Source organism: Mustela lutreola, chromosome 1, assembly GCF_030435805.1.
Source record: "Mustela lutreola isolate mMusLut2 chromosome 1, mMusLut2.pri, whole genome shotgun sequence".
Classification (NCBI taxonomy): domain Eukaryota; kingdom Metazoa; phylum Chordata; class Mammalia; order Carnivora; family Mustelidae; genus Mustela; species Mustela lutreola.
Window position 1 is genome coordinate 209,832,873 of NC_081290.1, and position 8,367 is coordinate 209,841,239.

Below are 8,367 nucleotides of genomic sequence, written 5' to 3' on the forward strand. Positions count from 1 at the left end.
CAGGATTTAAGAGCTCTCTTTCATTGATATTTCTTAATGAACACAAGGTTTTTAGGAAATTTAGTAGGAATTTAGAAAAAATCAAGCAAACGTCTTATTAATTATTATCTGAGTTACTTCCAATATTTGTCCGTGTCTAATTGCAAAAATAGTGTGGAGCTGAGAATAGGAAAAAATATTTCAATGTGTATGAAACAGCATTTATTAACTCATCAGGAAAGAGTTTTGGACAAGGAGTTGTTAATATGCCAGTGGAAATTACTTAGGTCAGAAGTACAATAAGCTACAGTGCACATGCCAAATCTGAGTTGAGGCCTGGTTTTGTACTGTTCCACTTCCAAGTCTACCTCTTCATGAGTATACTCTAGCTCAGTGCTAGGAAGTCCTTAAAGTCTTTTCACATTTTGTCATTACTCTTCCTTCAATGCTTAAGAATTATTTTCATTATTTCCCATTTCAATAACTATGTGGTTTCTTTTTCTTAATTGAACTCAGGCTGATGAGTCTGATCTGTAGTGAATGCAATGAGTTCATTATCTGGGAAGATTTGTCTGTGTTAAAGGATATTATTTTAGGAGTAAAGTGAGATCCATTAGGGTAACTCCTGCCTAATATTTTCCAATTTCAGTCTTTACACATGACCCATCAGCAAACATTACTAGGTAAATCTAGGTAATCTAAATGAGTTTCTAACAAACATATACAGAACACAGATAGCACAGCTTGCAAGTTATCTCTTCATTAGTTATCTCTTCATTAAAGAAGTGATTCAGGACTTAAAATGTTATAATAATGAATAGAAATGTCTGAGAAATTGAAACAAAATTTCATTGGAGGTAAGTATATATATATATATATATATATATATATATATATATAGTGACATATGTGTATATTCAATAAGCAGCCAAGATCATACAGGATGAGGAAGCATCAATTTAAAGAAAACCCTAAAACAAAGTTAGCAGATGCATTCAATAGCTTGATGTTTGTGTCTATTACTTTTATCCAAGGTGGGTCAAGGGTGAGACTGTAGTAAGCTTTTGGTCTCTAATGATTATCGCAATGTTGCATCAAAAACCCAATGGCTTGTCAAGATCACCCATATAATAGAAATAAATGTTTATGATAATTAGAAAGGGAGGAAGGAAGAAGGAAATTAGAGCCTGGATCCAATATGAGGTTATGACGCTGGAACAGCTGTGGAGTTCCCTTGGTGGGAGGTGCCAGGGACTCAGAGGGGTGTGTTGCTTCCAAGATAGGACCTTGGGTCATAGCTGTATGAAGATTTCAACTTGATTTTTGTGGGAACTAAGAGTGTCAAATGTTGGATCCCATAAAATCTCACCCTGAACAATTTGTCAGTAATGTGAAGATGAGGTTTTTTTGTTTTTTGTTTTGTTTTATTTTGTTTTTTCAGTGCAGTAAGGGAGAGGACTACCTTGATAGATCTTTAGTGTCTTGGAGAAGGTTGGGAAATTTTTGAATATTTATATTGTTTTGGATTTTACTGTAAGGTGGATCTTCCAATATAAAGTCTTGGTTAGAACCAAGGAAGGATCATGAGAGAATAGTTTACGGTTGGTAGACACAGCAAGACGAGGATTTTGAGAAAAGATTTTCCAAGATGCTTATCGATAAACAGTCACTTAATGTTATCTATAGTATATAGATTGAAGTTTGCTCTTAAAATAAGATGTTATAGTAAACTTTTCATGATACTTGTTAAAGATGATAAAGGAAACTTTATTAAAGAAAGATTATTATGGTGAGGTTTTTACAGCAGGGGAGACAGATTAGAATTTGCACATGGCAAGAAAAAGTGGGGGTTTATAGGCAAGGATCAGAGTGGAGGTCTTTGGATGAAAAATTACCAAGAGGAAATATCAGGGGTATGGAGGATTCTGGCTAAACCGACTTGATGGGATTCTTGATGACGGCAGGCCAGAGTGATAAGATATTCAATGTGGGGGGATGAGGAACTTGATCAGATACAGAGGAGATCAGATACCCAGGGTAAGGGGTTTTTCGCTAAATGACTCAACAAGATTCTTGCTAAAACTGGACCAAAGGGCCAAGGACAGAGCCCAAAGTCGGCCTGGCAGGCAGAGGGCTAAGAGGATCTGCATGCGTCTTTGATTAAGGAGAGAGTCACTGTGATGGTGGGAAGAAGAGGTTTATCTATAATAAACAGTAGAGATATTGGCAACTTTTTATCTTTCTGAGAAACTTGAAGTAGTTATGTTAGTTTGAAAAAGTGGAGTAATAAAATCGTGTTAGTGAATATAGCTGAAAGGTATATAATGTGATTAGGCATATAATAAATTGTGTGGGAGTACATGATTTCCATGTTCAAAACTTCAGTAAATGAAAGAGGACTTCAGCTACCTCCATTTGGACCTCAGTATGTACTTTCTGAGTTCTTCTTTCAGCTATTTTTAACTGGCAGAAGACCCAGAGGGTAAAATATCCTGTGATGGAAAGAGAAACTACCCCCTCATGCAATAGCAACTACCCTGATGCCAGTAAAACCCTGTATGACTGACCCTAAGAAAATTATCTACTTGACTTTTACTGCCTACCTGCCAGTACGCACACACCTTTATTGCACACTTTCCTTATATAAACCAGAAGTATTTTTAACACTTTGGAGACAGTATTTGAGATGTTAGTCCACGGTCTCCCTGGTATTGGCTTCACTGAAATCAGTCCCTTTCTGATTTTACCATGACTTGTCTCTCTGCCTGTGGATTTTATCAGCCATCAGTGGCTCATCCTAGTCTGTTTGGGACCCATGGAGCCAGGTGGCTTGAACCCTTGGGCCCCAGTTATATAAATACATTTGCCAATCCCGATTAAGGGGAGTGAAGACATCTCTTTATGTCTCACTGTAGGGCTTGTCAGTGGGGGTGGAGAAGGTCTGTTTAATTTCACCTTGTATACTAAAGTTGGATGTTGAGATGTTGGCTTAAGAATCTCAAAACTCATTTTTTTTTTAATTTTGCTTTGAAAAACTACAAAAATAATATAGCCCCTCTCCTTAGAATGGAGATGTACTTTGCAACCATTGTTCTGTTTTCAAGGCAAAACAGACAAAAGTTTAATAGCAATATCCTTTAATAAAAATATGACTGATAATTCCTTGAGAACATTACTGGGGTACTCTTCCCCCCTCCTCTTTCTTGTCAAATTGTTTGGCAGCTATTAATATAATTTAACCAGCCCTATTAGAAAAGATACTTTCTAACTTGATCTTTAAATTTTATTTTTGTTAACTTTGAGGATTCCTCACTGAGTTTTTAAAATTATTTGTAAGTTTATCTTTACATTTAAAATTACTATGTGTACAGTTAATTTTGCATTAAATTTGCTATCTTATTACACAATTACAGTGAGTATCTATTTTGACTTTAAGATACTAACTAAATTTAGCATGTCTTATGTGACAAAATTTAAAGCATGCATCAATTCATTACCTTATACAATGATCTTTAACATAGGCAAGGAGGGAAGATCATTTTACTGCAGTATGCAGGGCAGAAACTAAGAAATAAGGGAGAAGGTGCCAAATCTATGGTCAGTGAAGTATTAAATAATGACATGCTGGGAACAGGTATCAGATTATAGAGTTGTCCACCTAGTATTCTTGGATTCACTCATTATTTACCTATAGCACAGTTCTATAATTTTGACATTAACACATCTGATAAACAAAGCACTGTTCATAGGTGAAGTTTTATAAAGATGTGATTTTGTCAAGACAAACTTGCACATGTACAATATAAAATTTAAACCATACTGACTATAAAGAAAGTTGGCAGATTTCCAGGTTTCCTAACACTCTAAGATTTCAATAAAAACTGCCAATAAAGAAATTAAAGAAGTTGTCTCTCTCTCTATCTTTTTTTTTTTTTTAACCCCCTCCTATGGATGTCAAACTCTTTTTGTAGGACAAAAAGCAAGCTAGGATCCTTAATCATCATTATTATTATTATACCATTTAGGCAGATACATGATTAAAATTTTATTTTAATCTGTAACTCTAACAAAGCATTTAGAGAACTCATTAAGATGTGCAAGTTTTTCAGGTTGTTGCCATTAGCTAGACACAATCATTGTCAATAAAAACGAGGAAGAAGCAAAATTTGGGTATTGACATGCAAATGAGTACCATAAGCTCTTCACTCTGCTGTAGAATTTATGTATCTCAGCTGTCACAACACCAGTTCCTAGAGCAAAGTAGGTGTATTGTGACATCTCTTAATACAGGGATGCTAAAGTTAAACAAGATGTGTGATGTGACTATTTGTATGTGACATGCAAAACATTCACATAGGCTATTACTTGAATCTAAGGGTTTTAGAAGGACCCGCCCAAGAGCAAAGGAATTATCATGCTAAATCAGAACTATGGTCGATTGAGTATATCAGTAGTAGCCAACAGAATTTTCAAATAAGTTTTAGGTTTCAACACTTCTCAGTGTTGAAGGTTAGACTCACAGGACATCTGAGGCATGGAGAAAAATGATCATCACGTTTTCAGACCAGAGTGGACTCATATTGGTTATTTCTCACAAACATCTTTTGTAGAGGATTTTATTATAACTATTTAATAGATGAGAAAACTGAAATTCAAAGTTAAGAAATTATTCCAAGATTTCAAAGTCATTAAATGGCAGAGAATGAATTCAAAGCACATTTGTATTTTTCACCTAGGAATTCCCCAATTTCCTTCTTAAAATCTTTATCAGGAATGTTTTTCTTCATCACTTTTTTTTAATACTTAAAGCAACTTTTTATTATACAAAGGTTGTCACATAATTGGATATTTCTCTACTTTGTATACAATTATTCATACTCCCCACAGAAAGACTTCTTTACTTTTCATCTGGTTATGGTAAGCACTAAAATCCTGAATTTAACAGAATCGTAGTAAAAGTGCCTCAGTGATTTAAGTTGAAAGCAGTACATTGGTACATGGCTCTTGCACTCAGTTATCAGGAATGTGAAAATTTCTTTTTATTCAAAAATATGAAATACATTTTCCTTAGGGGTTGTTGCCAAACCTGGACTGGATCCTGGAAGAACCAAGTGGCACTCAGAGACTTTGGAGGATCGGAGGTTTATTTAATACCAGTGGACTCAGAGGAGGTTGCTCTCCAAAGGTCTTAGCCCCGAGCACAAGCAGGGAGGGGGATTTAGGGGCACCTGGGTGGCTCAGTGGGTTAAAGTCTCCGCTTTCGGCTCAGGTCATGATCTCAGGGTCCTGGGATGGATCCCCACATTGGGCTCTCTGCTCGAGCCTGCTTCCCCCTTTCTATCTGCCTGTCTCTCTGCCTACTTGTGATCTCTGCCTGTCAAAATAAATAAATAAAATATTAAAAAAAAAAAAAAGGAGGGGGATTTATACCCTTCTACTTCCACATACTTGGTACTTTTGGTGTACCTGGGAAACAGGGAAGGGCTTTGAGACAGGGACTGCAATTCCTTTGTTGGTTTGGTCAGCCATCTTAGAGTACAGTTTTGCCCTATCAGTATGAACAATGACAGTGGTAAACCATTATATGATGTCAACTCAAACCAGTAACTGATGGTTAGGGTGATTTTTCTTAAATAACAGCCAGGTTTTTCTTCAGTCATTTCCTTCAACTGGCTTCTCAAAAGTTATCATTGAGGAGGAGTGTCGTGAGCTTCCTCTCACAGTTCAGCACTGGGGCACCTCTCAAGCACTGGGACACCTGAGTGGCTCAATCTGTTAAGCATCTGCCTTCGGCTCAGGTCATGATCTCAGGGTCCTGGGATCAAGCCTAAGACAGGCTCCCTGTTCAGTGGGAAGCCTGCTTCTCTCTCTCCTCCCCACTCATGCTCTCTCTTGCAATTATGCCTCTCTCTCAAATAAATAAATACAATCTTTATTTAAAAAAAATAATAAAGGTAAAGCACTATTCTGAGAAGCAGAACATTCCACTTCCCATACAACCTTCCATTCCACCCCTTCTGCCCATTCCTGGGTCTTTCTCTTTTTCAGGAATTTCAGTGACTATAGCTTCTGCTGTAGTTAACAGAGAGGCCAGTCCAGCAGCATCCAAGAAAGCAATTCTTGCAACCTTATTTGGATCAATGGTTCCTTTTCCCACCATATTCACAAAGTCTCCAAGCATAGTGTCATAACCAACTTCTGAGGAGCTCTCCATAATTTTCTCAACTATCAGTGATCCTTCAACGCCTGCATTCTTAGCAATGGTCATTGCAAGAATTTTGAGTGTTCTCTTAATTTCTACACTGGTTTTTGATCTTCATTAGCTGGAGTTATTGAACCCAAGGTGAGAATACAGTGAAGCAGGGCACAACCCCCTCCCAGAGCAATGCTTTTTCAACAGCAGCTCGTATACCCTTGAGGGTATCTGTAACTCTGTCTTTCATTCACTTGATCATCACTGTTCCACCAGACTTCAACAAAACTAATCCGAGTTTTTCCAGATATTCATTCAGCTTTTCCTTTTCATATTTTCTAGTTATAATATCTAATTGCTCAATGATTTCCTGGAATACATTTTTCAGTTTGAGCCTTCTCACCTTTTCATTTTAAGAGCATGGCATCATCATTGGTCACAAAGACCTCTCCAACTTTATCTAAGTTGTGAGGTCAGGTCTTCTGCAAACACTGCACCGCCAGGAGCAATACTCATGTCTTTAAGCTGCTTCTTTCTATTGTCACCAAAACCTGGAGCTTTGACTGCAATAACCTGAAGACCAACTTTTAGCCTACTCAAAACAAGTGTATTCAGAGCTTCCCCATTAACATCTTCAGCAATTATGACCAAGGACTTACAGGAAACATTGGCAATTTTAAGAGCAGGTATGATGGACTGAACACTAGAGATTTTCTTTTCACTGAATAGAATACAGGCATCTTGAAATTCACATTGCTGACCTTTTGATGTATTAGTAAAGTGTAGAGAAATATAACCTTGATCAAATTTCATGCCTTCAGTAATTTCTATTATTCTATATAATATTTCTATTATTCTAAACACAATCATTTGTGTTTTTTCTATCCTTTACTGAGATGACACCCTTTCTTCCAAACTTTTTCATTGCATCAGAAATGGTGTTGCCAATTTGTCTCCATTTATAAAATCATAGCACCCTGAGCAATTTCTTCAGGGATTGTCAATGAAGGCTGCTTCTTAAGTTCAGCAGTTCCAGGATCAACAGCTAACGTCACAGGTCTCCTGATTTCCACAGGATTAGCACCTTTAATCTTCTCAAAGCCTTCCTTGGCAGTGGAGTGTGTCAGGACAGTAGTGGTAGTGGTGCCATCCCCAGTCTCTTCAAAATTGTTATTGGCAACATCTTAAAGAACAAGTTTAGCACGACTATTTTTATATTTATCTTTTAAATCAATTGTCTTTGTGACAGTCACAACATTTCTTGTTACTTTGGGATTTTCCAGCTCTGTTCAGTAATCACTGTTTTTCCCTTTGGCTCCATAGTAAGGGCTACAACATTGGCTAAAAGGTCTATACCTTAAAGCATTAAGGCTCAAGCATTTGCACCAAATTTTATGCCTTTGGCATAGCCCTAAGTGAGATGAGGAGCCAGTGCTCTGAACACTGGCCTAATTTGGTGAAAAACTGTGGGTAACAGAAGTACTTGTGAGGGCAGTGGCAGGGCATGTAGAGAGTGAGATAGGCCATTGGAGGTAAGTAGAGGGTTCTTTGCCATCATCTTAATTTGACAGAAACAATTTCACTATGAAATCTCTAGGGGGAACCTGGTGGCTCAGTGGGTTAAGCTTCTGCCTTTGGCTCAGGTCATGATCTCCGGGTCCTGGGATCAAGCCCTGCATCAGGTTCTCTGCTCAGTAGGGAGCCTGCTCCCCCCACCCCCCACCGCCTGCTGCTCTGTCTACTTGTGATCTCTGTCTGTCAAATAAAATCTTAAAAAAAAAAAAAAAGAAAGAAAAGAAAAATCTGGGTAAGTATCTAATATCTATATATATTTTCCAAAAAAATTGTCCCTAACTTCCTACAAATTAGTTAATATCTCTCTTTGGTGATCTTGATATGGGGTCCTCTAATGCAATTTTCAAGAAAATTTTCTTGAGATGCTTACAGTGCAACTCACTAACCTTATTTAAGTAGCACAGAGACAGGACCTGTGGGCAGAAAGAGTTGCACTTTTTACTGTGTGAGGCTCGTTCTTATATGCTTAGTAATCAAAGGGGAAGGGGTATGTAGGGAGTATTAGATTACAAATGTTTCTTCAAATTTCTTTGAATTTCTACTTAAAAAATTCCTTTTGCAAGATTCCTCTGATGCTTATCATTCAGGTCAACATTAACTACCAGTGAAGCATACAGATA

At 37.3% G+C, this 8,367-nt stretch overlaps 1 pseudogene; it reads right to left on the minus strand.

Moving 5' to 3' along the window:
• Positions 1 to 5,941: 5,941 nt before the first annotated feature.
• LOC131831585 (60 kDa heat shock protein, mitochondrial-like) lies at positions 5,942 to 7,727 on the minus strand (annotated as a pseudogene).
• Positions 7,728 to 8,367: the final 640 nt, after the last annotated feature.